Source organism: Bombina bombina, chromosome 5, assembly GCF_027579735.1.
Source record: "Bombina bombina isolate aBomBom1 chromosome 5, aBomBom1.pri, whole genome shotgun sequence".
NCBI classification, from domain to species: Eukaryota; Metazoa; Chordata; class Amphibia; order Anura; family Bombinatoridae; genus Bombina; species Bombina bombina.
Genome location: NC_069503.1, coordinates 1,052,474,553 through 1,052,501,089, shown reverse-complemented (window position 1 = coordinate 1,052,501,089; position 26,537 = coordinate 1,052,474,553).

The following is a 26,537-nucleotide window of genomic DNA, read 5'->3' as shown; positions in this document are numbered from 1 at the left end:
TAATAGACACTACTACAAACAACAAGATTAACATATACTGATATCAATCTTAAAAACCTTCAAACAATTGAAAATAGGGTTAGCTATATTGAAAATATAGACGAAACCCCCATTACAACCGTAAAACAACACAATACACCATCATTAACATATGAAAAGACCCTTTACACAAACTGGAGAAAGCTGGAGAATGTACTCACATGAAACTCAGAGGCTTTGCGAGGAGTAAGAAAATTACTTACATTTTCTTAGAACAGAAGAAAAAATAAACGTATTGGTTAAACAATGGACTATCTAACTAGAGACAAAATCCAAGCTTTTGATTTATAATGTGAGTGTCTAATGAACCTTTAATAAAATATACAACGAAATTACATTTAGAAGAAGTCGGCATCATATATTTAGCATATGATAAAGATAAATGCATATTGATTAATTTATTCAAACACAATAGCGCTTATTTATTAATTAGATATATTCAACATTAAACACAACATTAATTTTTTAAGAAAAAGGAACATATTGTTGACAAACATATTAAACATGGACTGTAGAGATTTGCACTTGCCTAGAAATATCCTATGCATGAAAACATTTTTCTTTAGTTCGTTGATTCAACCAGACATACAGCAAAAGAGAATGTGGTGGTCTTTATCAGCTACGGGTCAACAATGTAACATGATGCAAATAATACATATTCGCAAGCTTTTTAAAATTGGATGCAGTCACAAACGTTTTTAACGTGCACAAATATTGCGGGACTACGTAATCCAATCAGACGTTTTTTTAAATTTACATGTGCCGTCTTAACATCGCGCTTCCTTGATCACGTAAGAACGCCATCCAATGAAAGGCACATTATTGATCACGTAAGAACGCCCAAAATAAAAGGCGCATCCTTGATCGCGTCAAAACGCAATCCAATAAAAGGCATATTCCTGATCACGTAAGAACGTCAGTCAATACAAGGAATCATTGGACAGCCTGGCAGGTGACGTCTTAAGCAACATGGCGCATCCGAGATCGCTGAAAAACCGCTGACAATACAAGGACTCAGTGACAGCTTGGCATATCACTAAGAAACGTATTTATATTTTAGGAACTAGTATGTGTGTAGATTGCTATCTAGGAATGACAACAAATCCTGATTCATCTTTTCGGACTTCACTGTACCTTGAACTATAGCTATGGTGTATATCTTTAACATTTAAAAGATACACATGAGAAATACATATGCCATTGATGTTTTAAGATATGTTTGGATTGTTGTTGAATAACAATAGTTATACATGTATTGATTAAACGTGTCATTTATTCAGGTTTAATTATTGTCAGCCTACCTATAGCCATATATGGGAGGAGATGTATTTTGTTAACATATTAGTTAACTAATATTCATCATCTAAATTATTTGCATTACACACAGAGATTTATTTGGTTACACCTTTACACTAATATAGATTTGAAAATGAAATACAGGTGCTGTCAACATTACAATAAGATTGTTTATTAATAAAATTATATGTCTTTGTTCTTGTAAAAAGGACAAAAACGCTTTACAAATGGAAAAACATTCATTAACAATTGTGATCAACATCACTTAAAGGGACATTATTTTGTTTTTAAAAAGAGCATACACATAGTCAATACTATTTCAATAAAATGAAGACTTTACAGGGATTATATCATTTTATCAATACTCAGATCATTTGGTAAAGGTGCATCAATTCATGCAGACTTTCTAAATACACACATGGATCTGAACATTTAAATATACATATATACACAAATACCAATCTATATATACATATATAAAGAAATTACTCTGCTAATCATAATCAGGCAATGATAGAGCTAAGAGAAAATAATATAAAGACAAATAATAAGATTACATTGGAGATGTTAATCTTAAAGTCATTTACTATTGTCTTACATATATGATTTCAGTATAACAAATATATTTGGTAGGTCCCTTTAAGGATCAACAACATAAACTAGAGCTTTCAAAAAATAACAGGAAGAATGAGGACAATTATTTGTGAAATAAAATGTATTTTATTAGTATGTAAGAAAACATACACAACGTTTATAAATAATCTTGTAAAAATAAGGAATCTATGAGCCATATGACAAAGTAACACAGTGCATCACAGTCCATGAAGAGAGTTGCCAAGGGCCAGCATAGCCCCATTGGAGACACATGACAAGGTAACACAGTGCATCACAGTCCATGAAGAGAGTTGCCAAGGGCCAGCATAGCCCCATTGGAGACACATGACAAGGTAACACAGTGCATCACAGTCCATGAAGAGAGTTGCCAAGGGCCAGCATAGCCCCATTGGAGACACATGACAAGGTAACACAGTGCATCACAGTCCATGAAGAGAGTTGCCAAGGGCCAGCATAGCCCCATTGGAGACACATGACAAGGTAACACAGTGCATCACAGTCCATGAAGAGAGTTGCCAAGGGCCAGCATAGCCCCATTGGAGACACATGACAAGGTAACACAGTGCATCACAGTCCATGAAGAGAGTTGCCAAGGGCCAGCATAGCCCCATTGGAGACACATGACAAGGTAACACAGTGCATCACAGTCCATGAAGAGAGTTGCCAAGGGCCAGCATAGCCCCATTGGAGACACATGACAAGGTAACACAGTGCATCACAGTCCATGAAGAGAGTTGCCAAGGGCCAGCATAGCCCCATTGGAGACACATGACAAGGTAACACAGTGCATCACAGTCCATGAAGAGAGTTGCCAAGGGCCAGCATAGCCCCATTGGAGACACATGACAAGGTAACACAGTGCATCACAGTCCATGAAGAGAGTTGCCAAGGGCCAGCATAGCCCCATTGGAGACACATGACAAGGTAACACAGTGCATCACAGTCCATGAAGAGAGTTGCCAAGGGCCAGCATAGCCCCATTGGAGACACATGACAAGGTAAAAGAGTGCAACAGGCACAACAATAAACAGAAAAAAAGGCCAAATGGCAACACTAACAATAAAAATTCAACATGTGGATGGAGGATTCTTATCTGCCACCATGGAGCATATCCAGATCCTCCACTTACTGGTCATCCTCTTCATTGTCCTGTGCATGTCCAGCTCCAGATTCAGGCCTTGAACGTAATTGCATAATTTCACGCAGAGTCAAGTCCTGAACCCGGAGCTGGGCCTGCATGGTGTCGTTCATCCCTCTCAGGACAGCTGCGTTCCTCAACACGGCCTGCTCTACTCTTGCTATCCCTTCTAGCATGAGCCATGCTGAGTCACAGCCTAAAATAAAATAAAATCCAAGATTAAGGATAATTACACAACAGACTAAAAATTTTAATACATACATTGTCATCATAAAGACAAATAATTATTTACATTAATTAGTTTACATTTATTCTTTACACATGAATTAGGTTATTCAGACAGACAGAAATCATTAAAGGGACATGTTACTCAAACATGTTGTCCCCTTTAATTGGTTTTAGATGATCCACTTATACAGCTTGAGTGTATCAAATCTTGTTAAAGGATTTACATAGTACTTACATCAGAAATTTTAAAATTTAATTTAGACTGTGGTAGGCACACCTATCCTTAAACATTTTTGCATTGAGGACAAGCTGTGTAAACATAGCAACCAGAAGAAATTACATTCCCACTGGGTTAGACAAGAGATAATGTATCCACATTTGTACATACAATTTTGGATCCAAGTAGTGGTGATTGGTATATGTAGTGATATCCAATTAAAAGGACACTGAACCTAAATATTTAATGGACTCATTCAGATAGAGCATGACATGACAAATCTTTATAAATTACACATATTCATTATATGTTTTAATTCTCAAGCTATATTTTGAAAGCAAGAATGTTGCTTTTTATGGAAGCAAATATTTGTTTATCAACTTTGTTTGTGCATGCTGGTTTATGGATACATTCATCCAACAATAAAGAAATGATGGCCAGATTTATTTTATTGTTTAAAATAATTATAGTAATTACTTTTTTTACAAAAATATATCAAGAGAATGACGAATAATTAATAAGAGTATGAAATAATAAATTTGATTAACATTGCATGCTGGATTTGATTCACAATTTAACTTCACTGTACCTTTAAGTATCTTATAAAGTGTATTTAGAATGATACTTACAGCTGTGCCTGGGAAGGACAATCTGACACCCAGGACAATGAAGGTTGAGACAGGGGGGAGGGAGGTGATTGGCTTGGGGAGGGATGTGAATGGCTTGGGGAGGGGTGAGCTGCCGCTCCGGGGTAGGCCGTACAGCTGGGGAGTGGGGAGTTTGGGTCTGGGCAGCTGTACGGGCCAGAATACGGGGAGAGCGGCGAAGGGGGGTGTATGGGCGTTTTTTGGGAGGGACAGGATATGAAATATGGGAAGGGCTGGCAGTGGTCTGGGCATGGTCATGAGTTTGGTCATGGGAAGGGCTCTGGGTCTGTGCAGGGGTGTGGCCATGGTCATGGGTGTGTGCATGGGGAGGGGTCTGTGACTGGGCAGGGGCGGAAACCAGATGACCAGAAGTGGTGGATCCATCTGAAAATGTAAAGAAAATATATTAACATCTCATACATCCTGACATCAAATCAACGCATTTCAAATTGATTATGTTTTCAATATACTTCGAAGTGTGTTTGAATTTTTAAACAATTCTGAAATGAGGATATGGTATGTATATAGGCACTCAGATGAATATCAATGACTGTCTGTACAATTTGAACCTTATTATTGTTTTTTGGCATGGAATATGCATGTGACATAATGATGGCATGAATTAGAAATATTTCAAAATAAATATACAAGCAGAATTTCATGCTGCCTGATATAGAAAGGGGGCAGTAGTGTATTTGAACAGACAAATAATATTCATTTTTAAAGGGCAAAAGCTGTAGACTTTTAAGGTCTTCAATAAAATGATTTAAAAAAAAAAAACATGTTGGAAACATGATAGATATATTTCACATACCATCAGACTCCAAGGCAGCCTCTTCCTCCTCCGTCCCACATGTGACAGCAATCTCTGTAAAACATAACATGTTGTGTACACGTTAAGATCAGATATTATAACATATGTTACTGTTGCTCAAATACGCACATCAATGTTGCATTAAAGATATACACACACAAAGTTATGATTTTCATCATTTTGATGGAGCATACAAATGACAATAGATTTGTTATTGTCAATGAATATTAATTTTAATGTATTGTTTGTATTAATGTTCAATTCATAAAAGCATAGTACATAGAACATTTAAGATTTCTCATGTGTGTATAACTTGATGACTGTTGTCAAAAAATCTAATGGAAACAAACATATGTTATACATCTTATGAATAACAAATGTGTAGACTAATAAAGTAGAAATTATTAATCGTTCAATATGAAAAATAAATTAATATATAATCAGAAGATAAATATTTTGAATTTTTATAATGTTATGCTTCATCAGAATCATGATCATAGTATTGATTAGCAATACACCTTCAATTACATATAAATGAGTCAATGGACTTACCAGGAGACCGCAAAGGCGTCTCTATGTCACTGCTGGATTCCTGTGGGCTCACCACACCAACTCTCTCTATGAATGATATAGATATATATTATTAAACACATTTTGGATATCACTAAATCACATCTGTCTAGAATTTTAACATTAATCAACTTTAAAATGTGAAGAATAGAGCAGTCATTACACAAGAAAATGCTTGATTGAATCAAGGGGATTCTGTAAAAATATCTGTATTGAACATATGTTTAATGTCAGACTACATTAGACATCAAAGTCATCTCAGATGCTGCTATTGCATATCTAAATATACCCAATGATCAATGTTCTTAACCCTTTAAGGACACGCCTTTCACTTTGCTCAATTGTTTTATGACGGAATAATTCCGTCATATGTCCTTAAGAAGTTACAAGAATACACACAAACCACATATTGAGTAGCATCTGTTGACAAATCTAAACAAACACATGTGTCACATCGAGCCATTTTTGCAATGTACAGTAATCTTGTTTAGGACACAACACATATTTATCACAATACAAAACAAAATTGATTATTACAAATATGTAATCATGGTGCTGTTAGAGTATGCAGATATCTATAAAGTAACTCCAACAGAGAATGTGATTTATATATCAATAGTTTTTAATAAAAAGAATGTAAAGATGAATGAATCTATTTTGTCTTAAAGGGACACTGACATGATTAATTTAAATAATTGATTTCTATGTTCAAACTGTAAAAAATTATTTAACATTGACTCCTATTATAATTAGAATGTTGCTCGATATTAATCTTAAAGGCAGATAAGGAATATTGGATTCAATAAATATTGTTTGTTGAAGGTATCCACCAATCATCAATAAAAACCCAGGTTGGTCAACCAAAATTTAGATGCACATCAACGTACTTTCTTTATTTTACAATACATTTAGCAATAGAATATGTCACATATGATGATAGTATTATATTTTTGTGTTTATTAATATTGCATACTGTATCTGAATGACAATATTAATAATTGTAGCTCAGTATCCCTTTAATGTAAAATTAAATTGATTCCACAATGTTGTTGTTAATGAATTATCTACTCCATATGTTGATGTCATGAATGGTATTGAGCATGCAATTAAAATGTAATATGTTATTTAAGGATATCCGAATAATTATTTAATTTTCATCTATTAAATAGACATTACATCTAAATATTGAACAATGTGTATTTAGTATGTAATGTTCAGTCCATGTTTCTAAGACAAATGTCAATTAAAAAGAGACATACCATACTGTGACAAGCCCTGGCTTGAGGATCCAGCAGCCACATCCATATCTGTAATATATTAAATGAGGATTGCATATCATTAATACTAATCATGCCATGTTTAAAATATTTACATTAATAACAAATCTATTGAAAAATATTAATCCTTTGGTAGTCCCATGAGTTAATAGTTTCCTCAATTAAATTAATTAAAAATATATCCTGGACTCTTATTTTCAATCAGTTGTGTTGTTTACTGTATCTTTAAGAATATCTGCTTGTTATTACATAATCATCAATTGATGGCCATATGTTATAATTGTTTTGTATTATTGGTTTTTTATTAGCTATAATATTGAAAATAAGAATACTGTATTCTTCACTAATCTAAGAATTCCCATTTAATTTTTAACAACATGTATAAAGCAATGCCACTTTCCGCAAACCCATGTTAACGTGGATGAGAAATGCCATTTTCGCGATCATTGCGCAATGATTCCAAGCGGAATTACGCATCCGTCATTTCACCAATATGTATAAAGCAATGCCACTTTCCGCAAACCCATGTTAACGTGGATGAGAAATGCCATTTTCGCGATCATTGCGCAATGATTCCAAGCGGAATTACGCATCCGTCATTTCACCAATATGTATAAAGCAATGCCACTTTCCGCAAACCCATGTTAACGTGGATGAGAAATTACATTTCCGCTCTGTGACGCATATTCTGTAGAGCGCAAGAAACATCATTCCTATTTCATGTGTCAATAATCTAAAATCAGATATCTAAACATCATATGTAGTGTATGTTGTGAGATCTGTATAGGTTTAGTATCTGACTATATGCACATTTTCTAAAAGTCTAATAAAATATTAACATATTATATGAAGTTGGATAATTACCTGGTTCAGATTCTCTATCATCTCCTCCCAGGCCACCGGACGGAGAAGCATCTGCCCTGTCCCCCGCGTCAGGACTTTCAGATCCCGCAGCTGGGAGGGAAGAAGAGGAGGCCGAGGATGGCGAGGATCTAAATCTTTTGGGGACCCGGAGATTGAGGAGCTCGCATAAAGTCACCTCATAAGGGAGTAGGTACAGTTTCCGCGGGGCCTCTCTTTTGCCACCTCTTTTACGGGCTTGTACCCAGTCCCTTATGAGGTTTACTTTTTTCGATAAACGCAACCTCATATCTCCGAATCTCCTCATGATCTGATCCTGGGTCCTCTGGACGTCACACACCAATCTAACCGCATTGGTGATAGACTCCCAGAGGGCCTTCTTAACGTGCGCATCTGTCAACCTCCTCTTGTTCCCAAACAGCTGGGGATAAAAGTCCTTGACGGCGTGGACCAGTGCAGCGCTCTCCTCCTTGGTGAACCTGGGAACTGACATGCCTGCTGGGTTGTCTTCTCAAATATATATATATATATATATAAAAATATATCTAGTACGCCTGCAGGCATTAGAGAACTGACAAAGATGGCAACGTGTAATGGACTTTTATATGGTGAAGTAAACATGAGATGCACCATGGGACAAGTTATCTGTACATCTGATTGGATAAAAGTTTGAAATATTGTTATAATGTCTGTGAGACCATCCTGACTCAAGTTGTGTTTGTGTGATGAACTCTGATTGGCCGTTCCTTAATGTTTCATATCTTAGTAACTTCCTTACACATACCTCATGGTGGTGCTGTAACTTCATTTTTCATGTATACTTATTTGTAACTCATGGGCCTGTCATGCGGATATGTGTGACGCAGATTTAATATCCGTGATACGTTAAATATTAATGATTAAATACTCTTTAAAATCTAATACTGTCACATTATTAATGTTGTCGACATTTCTCGGTTTAATAACGGTCTGTTTCTTTAATACAAATACACATTTCATATTGTATGTCTTTATTGTTCTTTAAATACATTTATTGTGAAGTATTGACATTGCTCTATTAAATGCATTTCATAATGCACATTGATTGTGTGCTATTGCGTGACATTAGACTCTAATGTTTAAAGATGCTAATCTGGTGTTTCAAGATGCGTTTCCCACGCAATATTTATTAATGTTAAAATTCAGGTTAGAATGTCAGTAACTTGGATAATCTGTTTATAAATATTAAACTACAGCTTTGTTATTCGCAAATAAACCTCGAGCTTGTATTTGTCTGAAGTGCTCATATATGTTATTGTGCAATGGCGTCTTTAGTTTTAAAGAGACATTACAAACAATTGTATCAAATGATCTGTAGAGATAGAAGATTGTTTAGACTTTAAAATGTAAATCAATTTCTCTTAGTATTTAGATATCCTCAACATAAGAAATTTAAATGCACATGGTTGAGCCAATCACATAAGGCATCTCTGTGCATCCACCAATCTTCATCTACTGAGCCGATCTCGATATGCTTTTCAAGCAAAGTATGTGAAGATATCAAGATAAGTAAATACACTCTTTAAATCTCTTAAAGGGACACTGTCCCAACAAATTTAGCATTGGTGATTGAGCATGAAATGTTAATCAACTTTATTCTTTAATCAGATTATCAAATTTTAACAGTTATCTTGTTATGTTTCTTTGCAAATCAATAATGATATTTTATATTACGGACAATTGTTTTATAAAAACATGGGTTGTCCTTGACGATTGTTGCATCAATTATTCCAAACAATCAAGTTCTGTCCAGAGTACTGAAGCAAATAAATTAGCTATTTACTGCCTTAAATTTAAAGTAATGATAGCAACATCACAATGAGCATTCATAATATGAGACAAGTTTTAAAGTTGATTCCAATAGAATACTCATTCAGAATGTATAAATCATTAATTTTTTAACTGTCTACCTTTAAGTATATTTTGAGTTCATGTCCCTTTAAATAAACATTTCACAATAATGGTTAAAATATCATAAACCTAGGCACCTTCCTTTTGCTAAATGAGTCTAACATATGAGTAAAGCAAATTAAGATTAAATTCTAGATTGTTTTACACACTGACTGAAATATATTTATTAAATGATGTCTTTTTTAGCCTTCAGTGTAGAGGGACATTAAGCTATATGTTATGTATGCATTTTGTATAATATTCTTATATTTGAACAACTTAATATGTTTTGTTATTCAATCATTATATTGTAATTATATATATTCTTGGATTAAATACATCTCTACATAGGCTATTTTGATGCTGATTGTTGTTTGCATATAGATGCCTTATATCATTGACTAAGATATGTGCATTTTTTTTTTTAGAAAACAAGTATATTTAAAGACTGAATGTAATTCTATAGTACTTTCTAAATATGTTTAAATTCTTGTATGATATTTTTTACAATCTATACAAAATATACTTTGTCATTGTCCCTTTAAGGACCCAAACATTTGGTATTTTTATTTAACATTGACAAAATAAACAAAAGTGGAATTTACATTCTATATAGATATTTGATGTCGAACCCAAGAGGTAAGATTGTAATAAATACATAATATTACTAAGTATAGTTAAATGACTCCACTAGAAAATTACATAGATTAACCTGGCATCCAATTAATAATTTTAAAAAATTATCAAGTTAAATGACCTACCATTCATAAATGTAATAATTTAAATAATTTCTATTAATTTTTTTAGATACCTAAGGAAGATACATGATCTTATACAATTATTTTTACATTCAACAACACTGTCACTTTCATGTAATTGAACCACTTCACCTTATTATATGTTAAACAAAAAATATTTTACTACATATCCTAAATCATTGTAATATATACATTTTCAATATAAAAGCATTGAAGAATCTGACTCCCCAATTAATGTTATAAAATATATATTTATATTCTCGGAAGCATTTTATTTTCTAATATTAAAGCATTATTTTATCTTATGCATGTGCTTGTCAAATAGCCAACTACCAGTCATGGTAGTCCAAGTTTGATTTATTTACAGATTATATTGATATTTAGTAGAATCTGTTCAAAATAATGTATTTAATAATAAAATGTTTAGTATTAACATGTCAAAATATAATTAATCAAAAATAATTAAATATTCCTGGAAGTGATCAGATGCCAATCTGAAAAGAAAAATAATAAAAATGGAACAAAGTTAATACACACGTTGTCAAATATTCATAAAATACATTTAAAATCATATGGTGTCTATGCTCTAACTTTGATCAACATTTTTTAAAGATAATCATTAAATTGATTTAAAATTCATGAAATACATACACCATTATATTGTTGATTAAAAATTCAATTTAAATATCCAAATTTCAAATTATACATAATAATGTATATCACATTTCAGCAATATATGTATGCTGAACATAAATCTAATATTTCATGTCCATTCAAATACCTCTATATCAACTATAATATGTATTCCTTTTTCTGATTGTGATCCCTAAATATCTAATGATGAAATAAGTCTGACTAATGTATGTAAGCTAACAAAAATCAACATTCTTCATGTGATTCTTAACTAGCATGCACCAACCTGGATAATGCATGGTCTTTGAAAGTCAATTCAGGGGTAAACAGTTGATCTTCAATAGGTGTCTTATTCATCAGTTCATTAAATAGAGGACTGGGAAATACCATCTACAAAATAGAAAATCATCTAAGTGTCTCCAATAGGATGTCTCCACAGCCTTATTCTATCAAATAGTTTGCACTTACCATGTGAACATGTCTTTGTATGGTTTTCAAGGTCAGCAGAATTGAAAGATAATGCCAGACATGATCCCATTGGTATACTTCAATTTCAATCTTGGCTTTTTCCCCACTGTCAGTCTGGGCAATCTTGACTGTCAGGCTTCAAATTGTTCCCTTTCAGTCTTTAGATTAAGTCATCTCCCTAATGTAATAAATTTAATAAAAAAAAAATCATACAAGTGTGTGAATCAGTTCAGTACCCCTCTCCCACCCCCCATTTCATAATAAATATCTGTCACTAGCTTACTAAGCCTGTGTATGAACCTGTGTTATTTTCTAGCAAGTGTGAAGATGAGTCATATTGAGCATAAAAAACCTCTGTGTGTCATTGAACCATAGTCATTCTAGAGTATCCCTTTCTGATTATGTACATTTTAAGTAATGTGTAAACAAAAATCTATTTATTAAAATGTATGCCATATGATGTTTTTGTGTACAAATCATGCCAGCAACAGTCCAAACATTTCTACTTACCATCTGATGTCCTCTTTAAAAACCAGGTGGCAAAGACTCGCTATAGGACCCAATGCCCAGAGCATCACCTATATTATGAAAAATAAAATTTATTCTAACATTTGATCAATACTAACATGTTTGCACAATTCTCTACTTGTCATTTCCCTAGAGTTCACATCTATTGAAAATACTACACAGTCTAACTTCTATTCTTTACCGTCTAAAGTGGCGGTTGATGACGTCTGCTCTGACATCAAGTCCCTCGTCCTGGAATTCCCCCTCTAGAACAGGATCATCCTCCTCATCTCTGAGGAGGTCTCTGTCCACCGGGACGGCCTGCAGCATCCCAGCCCGCTGTGCAATATTATGCAGGACGCTACAGGCTACAACGATCTTCGCCACCTTCTTTGGGTTGTACTGGAGTGCTCCTCCAGAACGGTCCAGGCACCTGAACCTCATCTTCAGGAGCCCGAACATCCGTTCAACCACCGCCCTGGTTCTCTTATGAGCCCTATTGTAGCGCTCCTCAGACACATCAGTCGGGCTACGCAAGGGGGTAATGAGCCAAGGCCGGCTCATATACCCAGAATCACCTATAAATTTTGAACAGAACATAATTCAAACAGAATACTTAAACTAGTATATTGTTGTCTAATTTATTTTAGTTAAAAACCATAATCCATATTAAAACTTTTCAGAAACATACCAATAAAAAAATTTATATATTATTTTGTATCTTCCCATTTCAGCTAAGACATGCTACATATGCGTATTGTTCTGAAAACAAACCTTGTGTAAAATGCTAAATACATGGTTACATTGCATTCTCTATCTGAACACTTAAGGTAAGACATGCTACATATCTGCATTTAAATAAAACTAGACATTAGCAGAAAGAGACAATGACAGGGTTAAATTGCATGAGATAATAGCTTCCCATTTCAGCTAAGACATGCTACATATGCGTATTGTTCTGAAAACAAACCTTGTGTAAAATGCTAAATACATGGTTACATTGCATTCTCTATCTTAACACTTAAGGTAAGACATGCTACATATCTGCATTTAAATAAAACTAGACATTAGCAGAAAGAGACAATGACAGGGTTAAATTGCATGAGATAATAGCTTCCCATTTCAGCTAAGACATGCTACATATGCGTATTGTTCTGAAAACAAACCTTGTGTAAAATGCTAAATACATGGTTACATTGCATTCTCTATCTGAACACTTAAGGTAAGACATGCTACATATCTGCATTTAAATAAAACTAGACATTAGCAGAAAGAGACAATGACAGGGTTAAATTGCATGAGATAATAGCTTCCCATTTCAGCTAAGACATGCTACATATGCGTATTGTTCTGAAAACAAACCTTGTGTAAAATGCTAAATACATGGTTACATTGCATTCTCTATCTGAACACTTAAGGTAAGACATGCTACATATCTGCATTTAAATAAAACTAGACATTAGCAGAAAGAGACAATGACAGGGTTAAATTGCATGAGATAATAGCTTCCCATTTCAGCTAAGACATGCTACATATGCGTATTGTTCTGAAAACAAACCTTGTGTAAAATGCTAAATACATGGTTACATTGCATTCTCTATCTGAACACTTAAGGTAAGACATGCTACATATCTGCATTTAAATAAAACTAGACATTAGCAGAAAGAGACAATGACAGGGTTAAATTGCATGAGATAATAGCTTCCCATTTCAGCTAAGACATGCTACATATGCGTATTGTTCTGAAAACAAACCTTGTGTAAAATGCTAAATACATGGTTACATTGCATTCTCTATCTGAACACTTAAGGTAAGACATGCTACATATCTGCATTTAAATAAAAATAGACCTTAGCGTCGGTAAATAACAAATGGTTAAATTTAATCCTATAGCTGAACATGACGCTAACAGTTAAAAAATACAGGGCCAATTGTCAACATTATTAACCATGTTGAGCACAAATACTCACCAACGAGATAACCAGGGGGCATTTGTCTTTCCTCAAACTGGCTCCACAGGGACGACAGAGAGAGGATGCGGGCATCATGACAAGCCCCTCCAAAATTCGCATACACATGCATAATCCTCATCCGTGCGTCACAAACATACTGCACGTTGAGGCTATGAAAATGTTTGCGATTTCTGAAGGGCAAGTCATCAATTGGAGCACGCAGCGCAATGTGGGTACAATCTATGGCTCCCAAGACATTGGGCAATTGAGCAATATCAAAGAATTCCCGCTTCAGGCGCCTCCAATCACCATCATTCTGTGGGAATCCTATGTATTGCTTACTGATACGTACCATGGCGTTCAGAAAGTTATCAAACACCCCAGAGAATGTACCTTGAGCCAGGCCATGCATGTACAGTTCTCCGGATTGAAAACTCCCGGAGGCCAGGACGTATAGACAGCTTAGCATCTTACTCATGGGGGGAACAGCAGTCCTTATTTGTATACGTGGCTCCAAATGAGGTTTAAGAAGCTCGTAAAGGCCAATGAGCTGTTCGCGATCGAGCCGATACTTATCAAAAACCTCAAAGTCACTCATGTTTTCCAAGGTGGGTCTCACCCTGTAGACACGAGGACCTCGAACCAGACAACCCCTTCGTCTCGGTCTGAGCCGCCGAGGCTCCCTGTTTCGACCAACAGCTAGTTCGCCAATAGCAGCACCAGCAGTGTCTACCATGTCATCGTCATCCATCTTTCAAAACAGCGTAACAAGGTAAGCACTTGATCTGATGTGGATCACAAGTGATGCTTTGGCCATGTTGTTTGGGGGATTTATAGTACAATTAGTCCAATGGTAGTGAGTTTGTAATGATTGCTAATTGTATTCACTTGTTTGTATGTGAGCGGCGCGAATGCTTTCACAGTGGGCGTTTATTTGTTGTTTGCTGAAATGTTGTTTTCCCCCAATGAATCTCAATGTGAAAGTGTCAAATATCACACATACAGTGCATGTTTGTAATGTTTGATCATATGCGTAATCAATATTTCTTAAACGCGATCTTATAGTAACAAGCACACGTCCAGGCTAACATGAATGAAGGTGCATAGTTGTGTATAATGTGCATCGAATGTGATCGATCAATGTTGCTGCAACATTGTTTGTAAACGATAAAGTAACATCTGTAGTATTGTATATATAAGTGATTTCAGAGCTGTCAATATTGTATGCGTCCCTTTAAAATCGCAATAATAATTCCGAACTTCCCGTCTGCCATCTGTAGTATTGTATATATAAGTGATTGCCGAGCTGTAAATATTGTATGCGTCCCTTTAAAATCGCAATAATAATTCCGAACTTCCCGTCTGCCATCTGTAGTATTGTATATATAAGTGATTGCCGAGCTGTAAATATTGTATGCGTCCCTTTAAAATCGCAATAATAATTCCGAACTTCCCGTCTGTCATCTGTAGTATTGTATATATAAGTGATTGCCGAGCTGTAAATATTGTACGCGTCCCTTTCAAATCGCACTAATGCTGAATAACTTCCGGCTGTCATCTGTAGTATTGTGTATATATAAGTGATTGCCGAGCTGTAAATATTGTACGCGTCCCTTTCAAATCGCACTAATACTGAATAACTTCTGGCTGTCATCTGTAGTATTGTATATATAAGTGATTGCCGAGCTGTAAATATTGTATGCGTCCCTTTAAAATCGCACTAATACTGAATAACTTCCGGCTGTCATCTGTAGTATTGTATATATAAGTGATTGCCGAGCTGTCAATATTGTATGCGTCCCATTCAAATCGCAATAATAATTCCGAACTTCCCATCTGCCATCTGTAGTATTGTGTATATAAGTGATTGCCGAGCTGTCAATATTGTATGCGTCCCATTCAAATCGCACTAATACTGAATAACTTCCGGCTGTCATCTGTAGTATTGTGTATATAAGTGATTGCCGAGCTGTCAATATTGTATGCGTCCCATTAAAATCGCACTAATACTGAATAACTTCCGGCTGTCATCTGTAGTATTATATATATAAGTGATTTGCGATCTGACAATATTTCTTAATTGTCCCATTGAAATCTCCCTAATAATGCTGTTCCAAACAGTTGTTTACGTATATGTTGTATTGTAGTATTGAGTGTTAAAGTTCCTAAAGGGGCGGTACAGTGGTGAATCTGTGATGTGTATGGTTGAATCTTCTAATGACGTCATGATATTATTACCCTGCCTATGTAGTTCTGAAATCCTCATTGTGTTGTTGTATTGTGCTACATTGTTATTGTGTGCTGAATAAAATATAAATGTGTGCTTTGTGGTTGCGTGATGGGTGATGCGTGTTATGTACATGTACGTATATATTGTGATTGTGTCCCACATATGCTGACTTGTATATAGCGGTGTGGCATTGTTGTTCCTTCCCATAAAGTGACATCTGTAATCTGGTGTAATGATGTTCTTGTTGTACATAATTCCTAATGGTTTATTGTGATGGAATCATGATGTGAAAAGTACAGTAAAATCCATATGTTGTGTTTTGTGATTCCTCTAGAAAATGTAATGTGTTTTTCACCCATCATTTGAATGCACATGTATGAGTGAATGTTAAAAGTAATGTATGTGCATCCATGAGTGATCATGTGTTAAGCCTATGTAGATATGCTGTTGCTGCAAGCATATGAGTTGAATAACTGAAATGCAATAATAAAGGTAAATGAGAGGTGTTTCCCATTGTGTAGTGTTTGTGAATCCAGAAATGTGTCTAGAATTTTATTTTAATTTTAAATGTAATTTTATTGAAATAATAATGTGTTACTAGTGATGTGGATTTGTAGTTGATGTAATCTAAAAGTGTGAAACAAATTTATGGTGTTGTGAATATTTAATAATTAAAAACCATAAGTCCACCATAGGGAAATAGTCATTTCTTAATCTATTTATCATCGCTAGGTCTAACGCATAAAATCATGTCTTTTCTAGCGCTGGTATTTGGAGTTTTTCTGTCTACGCTATTTGCGTGCGTTAGGGAAATGAGGGTTTCGCGTGCACGAGCACGTCTTCCCAATGGAAGTCAATGAAGGCTCTAAAGATTTCTAATTTTTTTTTTCTAAGACTGGTTTTCCTCGTAAAGTGAGTGACGTCATGAGCTTGTGTGAAAAAGTAAATAAATCGTGTTGTTTTTGTAATAAATAAAAATTTTGTGTATGTCATGTGGTGTATATTGTTTGTATGCATCGATGAGTGTATGTTTGTGATAATGTTATTAGTTAGATGTAGGTATATGAGGGTCTTTTCCCGTGTGTCAATGTAAGTCAATGGGAAAATGGATTTTTGTGGATTTATTTCAAACACCCGAGATCTCGCAACTTTAATCCTTTGTATTTTAACGAAAACAAAATAAATATGAAAAATAAAGATAGTGTAGTGTTTGTATGAGTGTAAGTGTACTTTGTGTAATATTTGTTTTGTGATTCGTGGATGTTTTTTTTGTCGGTATATGTTTACTACTGGGTCTGAGGTGGCGGTAGAAAGGTGAGCGTTAGGTGTATTTTGAGTCGCGGTAAATAAACTCTAAATACCGGAGTGCGTAAGAAACCAGCGTTAGGAGCCTCTAACGCTGGTTTTCACGGTTAACGCCGAACTCTAAATCTAGGCCTAAGACCTTGAAGGCCACCTCTAATCTGAATGCATTTTGACAGTTTTTCACCACTAGAGGGCATTAGTTCATTTGTGTCATATAGATAACATTAAAGGAACACTGAACCCAAATTTTTTCTTTTGTGATTCAGATAGAGCATGTAATTTTAAGCAAGTTTCTAATTTACTCCTATTATCAAATTTTCTTCATTCTCTTGGTATCTTTATTTGAAATGCAAGAATATACGTTTAGATGCCGGCCCTTTTTTGGTGAGCAACCTGGGTTGTTCTTGCTGATTGGTGGATAAATTCATCCACCAATAGAAAAGTGCTGTCCAGAGTACTGAACCAAAAAAACAGCTTGATGCCTTCTTTTTCAAATAAAGATAGCAAGAGAACAAAGAAAAATTGATAATAGGAGTAAATTAGAAAGTTGCTTAAAATGTCATACTCTATCTGAATCATGAAAGAAGAAATTTGGGTTCAGTGTCCCTTTAAGCCCACGTATGTGACGTTACCTAGGAGTCAGCACTGATTTGCTAAAATACAAGTCTTTTAAAAGAACTAAAATAAGGGGTCACTTTGCAGAGGCTTAGATACAAGGTAATTACAGAGGTAAAACATGTATTATTATAACTGTGTTGGTTATGTAAAACTGGAGAATGGGTAATTAAGGGATAATCAGTCTTTTTAAGCAACAAAAAAATCTGGTGTTGACTGTCCCTTTAACGCTAGCGATGTTTAACGGAAAAAATATATATTTACAGCAGCACTTATAATGTAGCCCACAACATGGTATGGGTGTGTTTTCTTTTTTTAAAAATAAATAAAAAGAAAGACACTATAGATATGAGAGTCTATGTGTAAAAGAAAGGGAATTCAGCACTCTTTTCAAAAAGATTGCTGAATTCCCTTTCTTTTACACAGACTCTCATATCTATAGTGTCTTTCTTTTTATTTTTTTAAAAAATATATATTACTGGGTCTGCACCATTATGTAAATGATAAATACAATGATCAAGGTAAATTTTTATTAAGCTGAGCTTGCTTACTATATATTATGGTATGGGTGTGTGCTAAGTATTTCTAGTTTCTTTTTCTTCTTGTTATGATATTATTTTTGGTTGCACCTGCAGCCTTTTCCTGATATTAGTGCCAAGCTATATTATAATCATTAACAGAGGATGTATTGCCCATATGTGAGGAGCATTATGCAGCTATAGAATCCTCTTTCTTACAAATAATCACATGGTATCACATGAGCTAATAAGCTGTTTTGTAGAGTGGTGGAGAAAGCACAGGAAAATAACTGTTCTGACATAAAATGTAAAAGATAGATCACACTTTTAAGGAAAGCTTGGAGGATTTATATAATAAACATCTAAAAAATGCTTCAGCTCCTAATAGACATTAAAAAGCAAATGGTTATAGAGTATATTGAGACGTTTTTATCTCTGAATTAGACTCGGCTCTCTAAACACCAGTTGTTGTCATTAAAATTTTAAAACTGTATAGTTCAGCAGCTGCAGAAAATTCAGAGCTTCTCTTTCTGTGCTGAAATAGGTCTGAACCATAATTAAGGGACCTGTTGTATGGAATAGCTGACATTCAGTATTTTCCTGGGTAATGAAAATGACTCCTTTGTTGGAAAATGCAGAAGCATGAACACCTGTCCTATTAGCACCTGCTATATTAGTTTCTGTTACTTAAAGGAACAGTCAAATCCAAGAAAATGTTCATGATTTAAATAGGGAATGTAATTTTAAACAACTTTCCAATTTACTTTTATCACCAATTTTGCTTTGTTCTCTTCATATTCTTAGTTGAAAGCTAATTCTAGGAGGTTCATATGCTAAGTTCTTAGACTTTGACGACTGCCTCTAATCTGAATGCATTTTGACCACTAGAGGGCATTAGTTCATGCGTTTCATATAGATAACATTGAGCTCATGCACGTGAAGTTACCATGGAGTGAGCACTGATTAGCTAAAATGCAAGTCTGTCAAAAGAACTGAAATAAAGGGGCAGTTTGCAGAGGCTTAGATACAAGGTAATCACAGAGGTAAAAAGTGTATTGGTTATGCAAAACTGGGGAATGTGTAATAAAGGGATTATCTTTCTTTTTAAGCAACAACAATTCTGGTGTTGACTGTCCTTTAAATATTACTTCTGCTAAAGTGAATTATATATATAGATCATCCCATATATAATGCAATAGAAAGAAATGCTGTATTGTAATGCTTTAGAGCATTTCATTTGTGTCTAAACTTTTATTTTAGTAGTTTCTCAATGCTTGTTTAATCTTTACATTTTACATGAGTAGCAGATTTTTTTCTGACAAATTTGAAAATGTTATTCAATTCATCGGCCCCCTGTATCATGTGACAGCTATGAGTCAATTACAGACTCTGTAAACTCTTGGCCATGCTCAGTAGGAGAAAGTGTGCATGGAAAAAGACTGTTGACAATTTGATAATGGTAAATTGGAAAGTCACTTAAAACTGAATAATCTATCTGAATCATGAAAATAAAATTTTGGCTTTAGCGTCTCTTTAACCACAAAACAATTCAAGTGAAGGTAAACTTTGATGAATGAAAGCCCATTTTTTAAAAATACTATTAAAAACAGGGGCACTTTCTTTCATCAAAGTTTAAAAAACAGTAGTTTGGATTAAAAACTTACCTCTTTTCTTTGCACAGCCAGAGCAGCTTCCCCCACCCGGAGATCCTCTCTTCACACGTCATCAATGACTAATTCAGCTTCCTACAATCAAGGCTTTCCCCCCAGAGTAGTCATTGCCTGAGGCCATGCCGTGATTGGAGGAAGCTGGATTAGTCATTGATGATGTGTGAAGAGAGGATCTCCGGGTGGGGGAAGCTGCTCTGACTGTGAAAAAAACAAAGGTAAGTTTTTAATCAAAAAGGCTGCCTTCTAAACTTTGATGAATGAAAGTGCCCCTGTTTTTAATAGTATTTTAAAAAAACTGGCTTTTATTCATCAAAGTTTACCTTCACTTTAAACATAAAGTTAATCATCATAATCATCTATATATACTGTACATATAGGTATAGATATAAAATGTAACAAAATACCATTAGATATATGTAGAAACATGTATTTATGAATAAATAGAACATGCTGCTATGTGAAGAAAATTGGAATGTGAAATAGTCATATTTTCATGTCGGTTTAGCGCCCTTGAGAATATGCGAACAGGTTTGTGTGCGAGTAGGATATTAGTTTTTTCCCCCCACTTTTTTTGCTCCATTGACTTCTGAGGGGGGAAAAGTTGATGCGATTGCGACATTGTATGTTCGTGTCAGGGTTTTTTCCCTGTTGTGTTTGCCATGTGCTGCTGGCAGCCATTTTACTCACCTCTCTTCCTGACTATGGTGCATTGTGGGGGTGCTGCTCATTTCCTGCACTTCCTTTTATGGCCAGACTGGTGTGCATCATCCGTGTGAGACAGGATGCAGTCTCAGAATTGTGATGTCATCACTTATTATTTAAAGGGCCTCTGTTCAGTATGCTTTGCCTTTGCGTTGTCTAAGACCTGTTTGTGAGAGTTCCTGTGTATTACCTAGCTGCCTGACGTCCTTCCTGGTTCTTGATCCCTGGCTTGTTCCTGACTCTGCTGTTTTCCGTGTTCCTGATTCCGGCTCGTCTGACTATTCGCTTTGGCTCCTGACTCGGCTTGTCTGACTACCAGCTCTGGTTTTGACTCCTAGCTTGTTATTTGATTTGTGGACTTTTTATAATTTGCTATTAATAAAGGTGTGATTATTTTTGCACTTCTCGTCTCAGTCTGATTCCTGGCACCTTGACATTACGCAAAGGCCATGAATCCTGATGCTGCTAATAATCCACCTTTACCTTCCATCATTTCCAGGATGGATGTACAGGATCACCGCTTGGATCAATTTGCACTAGCCATGCAAACCCTGCTGACTCGCACTGCACATTTGGACCAAAGTGTCCCACAAGTTATGGCTGCTCCTGTTTCCGCTGCTGCACCTATGCCTACCAGGAGCATGTCCGGTTCTGCACCTCTACCTTAGTGATATGGAGGCGATCCTATTCAGTGCAGAGGGTTTTTGAACCAGGTGGCCATTTACTTTGAGATGTTACCTCAGGCGTTTCCCTCTGACAGAGAAAAGGTGGGATTTCTCATCTCGTTACTCTCTGACACAGCTCTTGCCTGGGCTAATCCCTTGTGGGAGACTAATAAACCTGTGATTTCAAATTACCCTGAATTTGTGGCCTCCTTTCGAAGGGTATTTGATGTTCCGGCTCGCTCCTCCTCTGCTGCTAAACGACTCATGTCCATTCAGCAAGGTACAAGATCTGTTGCTCAGTATGCTATTGAGTTCCGTACGCTTGCCACAGAGGTAGGTTGGAACAATGAAGCCCTTGTTGCCGCCTTCTTTTATGGGCTCTCTGATGCGATTAAAGGCGAAGTTGCTGCCAGAGATTTACCAGAGGATCTCGAGGCATTGGTGTCTTTTTTGATCCTAATTGACATCAGACTCAGAGAGAGGCCCTCTTTCAAGGAGCGCTTGCGGAAGCCTCCTGTTCCGTTGTCTCCTACATGTTCGTTCCCACCCATGCCTCCCTCTCCTCCCATGCCTCCTGGTCCCGAGTCTCCACGTACTGCTGAGCCGATGCAGTTGGGATTCGCGCGTCTCTCCGTGGCGGAGAGGGCCTTTAAGAGGAGGGAGGTGCTCTGCTTCTATTGTGGGTTACAGGGCCACCTTTTGAAGTCTTGTCCTACACTGCCGGGAAACGCTCACACCTAAGGTGCTGTTGGGGGCAGACCTTGGGTGGTTTATCCTCGTCCCCGGAACCGCTTAAGGAGAAACCTTTGGTCACGGTTGTCCTTTCCTGGATGGACTCCTCCATAGTCACTCAGGCTCTTGTTGACTCCGGTGCTGTGGGCTATTTCATTGACAGTGCTTTTGTATCAAAGCACTCCATTCCTGTTTTGCCTCGGTCCGTTCCGCTTGCTATTGAGGCCATTGATGGCAGGCCCCTTCAGCCTGCACTCGTTACTCACGAAACTGTTCCGTTTTCCATGGCTGTTGGGGCTCTCCATTTTGAAACCCTCCAGTTCCAGGTGATAAACTTTCTGCATTTTCCGTTTTTTTCTGGGTTATCCCTAGCTCCTAAAGCACAATCCCAGTCTCGACTGGCGCAGGTCCCAAATTTTGTCGTGGTCCCTGCAATGTATTTCCTCTTGTCTTCGGAAACCAGTTAAAGACTTGTGCACTTCTTCAGTATCTCAATTGCCAGAGGGTTACCGAGAGCTCCTAGATGTGTTTGACAAGGTGCGTGCCAGTACGTTGCCTCCTCACCGGTCTTACGATTGTGCCATAGACCTGCAACCCAGAGCCATTCCTCCTCAGGGTTGGGTGTACCCTCTGTCTGTTGCAGAGAATTGTGCTATGGAGGAGTATGTTGCCAATGCTCTGTCGCGGGGGATCATCCGCAAATCCTGCTCTCCTGCAGGGGCTAGCTTCTTCTTTGTGAAGAAAAAGGGTGGTGAGTTAAGACCATGCATCGATTATAGGGGTCTTAATCGTCTTACCATTAAGAATGCTTACTCTTTGACCGCCTCAAGGGAGCTACGGTCTATACTAAACTTGATTTGAGAGGAGCGTACAATCTCGTTAGGATTAAGGAGGGCCATGAATGGAAAACAGCATTTAACACCAGGAGCGGGCATTACAGGGAGTGCAGAATTATTAGGCAAATGAGTATTTTGACCACATCATCCTCTTTATGCATGTTGTCTTACTCCAAGCTGTATAGGCTCGAAAGCCTACTACCAATTAAGCATATTAGGTGATGTGCATCTCTGTAATGAGAAGGGGTGTGGTCTAATGACATCAACACCCTATATCAGGTGTGCATAATTATTAGGCAACTTCCTTTCCTTTGGCAAAATGGGTCAAAACAAGGACTTGACAGGCTCAGAAAAGTCAAAAATAGTGAGATATCTTGCAGAGGGATGCAGCACTCTTAAAATTGCAAAGCTTCTGAAGCGTGATCATCGAACAATCAAGCGTTTCATTCAAAATAGTCAACAGGGTCACAAGAAGCGTGTGGAAAAACCAAGGCGCAAAATAACTGCCCATGAACTGAGAAAAGTCAAGCGTGCAGCTGCCAAGATGCCACTTGCCACCAGTTTGGCCATATTTCAGAGCTGCAACATCACTGGAGTGCCCAAAAGCACAAGGTGTGCAATACTCAGAGACATGGCCAAGGTAAGAAAGGCTGAAAGACGACCACCACTGAACAAGACACACAAGCTGAAACGTCAAGACTGGGCCAAGAAATATCTCAAGACTGATTTTTCTAAGGTTTTATGGACTGATGAAATGAGAGTGAGTCTTGATGGGCCAGATGGATGGGCCCGTGGCTGGATTGGTAAAGGGCAGAGAGCTCCAGTCCGACTCAGACGCCAGCAAGGTGGAGGTGGAGTACTGGTTTGGGCTGGTATCATCAAAGATGAGCTTGTGGGGCCTTTTTGGGTTGAGGATGGAGTCAATCTCAACTCCCAGTCCTACTGCCAGTTTCTGGAAGACACCTTCTTCAAGCAGTGGTACAGGAAGAAGTCTGCATCCTTCAAGAAAAACATGATTTTCATGCAGGACAATGCTCCATCACACGCGTCCAAGTACTCCACAGCGTGGCTGGCAAGAAAGGGTATAAAAGAAAAAAATCTAATGACATGGCCTCCTTGTTCACCTGATCTGAACCCCATTGAGAACCTGTGGTCCATCATCAAATGTGAGATTTACAAGGAGGGAAAACAGTACACCTCTCTAAACAGTGTCTGGGAGGCTGTGGTTGCTGCTGCACACAATGTTGATGGTGAACAGATCAAAACACTGACAGAATCCATGGATGGCAGGCTTTTGAGTGTCCTTGCAAAGAAAGGTGGCTATATTGGTCACTGATTTGTTTTTGTTTTGTTTTTGAATGTCAGAAATGTATATTTGTGAATGTTGAGATGTTATATTGGTTTCACTGGTAAAAATAAATAATTGAAATGGGTATATATTTGTTTTTTGTTAAGTTGCCTAATAATTATGCACAGTAATAGTCACCTGCACACACAGATATCCCCCTAAAATAGCTATAATTAAAAACAAACTAAAAACTACTTCCAAAACTATTCAGCTTTGATATTAATGAGTTTTTTGGGTTCATTGAGAACATGGTTGTTGTTCAATAATAAAATTAATCCTCAAAAATACAACTTGCCTAATAATTCTGCACTCCCTGTATGAGTATCTTGTAATGCCCTTTGGCCTATGCAATGCTCCTGCTGTTTTTCAGGAATTTATTAATGATGTCCTACGAGATATGTTGCAACAGTGTGTTGTGGTGTACTTAGACGACATCCTCATACACTCACCCACACTTGAGGCTCATCGTTCTGATGTTACACGGGTTCTTCAGAGACTACGTGAGAGCAGCCTGTTTTGTAAACTCGAGAAATGTGAATTCCATCAGACTCAAGTAACCTTCCTAGGTTATGTTATCTCCGTTGCAGGGTTCTCCATGGATCCTGACAAGTTATCTGCAGTTCTGCAGTGGCCTCGCCCAGTTGGTCTTCGGTCTATTCAACGTTTTTTGGGGTTCGCCAATTACTATAGAAAGTTTATTAAAAAAATTTCTTCCTTGGTCAAACCTATCACAGACATGACCCGTAAAGAGAATGATCCACTCCATTACTACCTACTGCCATTAAGGCCTTAGATAGTCGTAAGACTGCCTTTGCTGCCGCTCCAGTTCTGGCTCATCCTAACCCTGTCCTGCCTTTCGTTCTTGAGGTCGATGCATCTGAGACTGGTGTAGGTGCCCTACGCCTGACGATTCCTTGCATCCGTGTGGTTTCTCCTGTAAGAAATTGTCTCCAGCGGAGTGCAATTGTGAAATTAGTGACAGGGAATTACTGGCCATAATTTTGCCACTCAAGGAATGGAGGCATCTTCTCGAGGGTACTAGCGTGCCAGTGCTCATTCTTACTGACCACAAGAATTTAACTTATCTAATTTATCTAATTTATCTATCTGAAGCAAAACGTTTGTCGCCCCAACTGGCCAGATGGGTGCTATTTTTGTCACGGTTTAATTATGTGGTCTCCTACCTGTCTGGTAATAAGAATGTTAGGGCTGATGCCCTCTCTCGACAATTTTTGCCTCTGTCCAAGGAGGAGTCTGTACCTACTCCTGTTATAACTCCTGACCATATTTTGGCTACCATACGTACTAATTTGACTTTTCCCTTGGGGGAGGAGATCCTGGCTGCACAAACCAATGCACACTTACCACTATCCTAAAGCCGCAGGTCACCCAGGCAAGAACCAAATTATTTGGTCTGTCACTCGACAATTCTGGTGGCCAGGTCTTCGTTCTGATGTTGCTGCATATGTTGCCTCCTGCTCAGTTTGTGCACTGAATAAAACTCCTCGACGTCTTTCTGTGTGTCTTCTTCAACCTATTCCTAATGGTGAGCGTCCTTGGACACATCTTTCCATGGATTTCATTTTCGAGCTCCCTGTTTCCAATGTCAATACTGTTATCCTTATGGTGGTTGACCGTTTTTTTTCTAAAATGTCACATTGCATTCCCTTGATAAAGCTGCCTACCACTCAGGAGCTTGCTTCAATTTTTGCCCGGGAAGTCTTCCATTTACATGGGTTACCCAAGGAGATAGTGTCGGACCAGGGTAGCCAGTTTGTCTCCAGATTTTGGCGTTCCTTTTGTGCTCAAATGGGGATCCAGCTTTCCTTCTCCTCGGCATATCACCCTCAATCCAATGGGGCTGCGGAACGATCTAATCAAGCTCTGGAACAGTTCCTCCGTTGCTATATCTCAGATCACCACAATAATTGGTCTGAACTGTTACCTTGGGCAGAGTTTGCTCATAA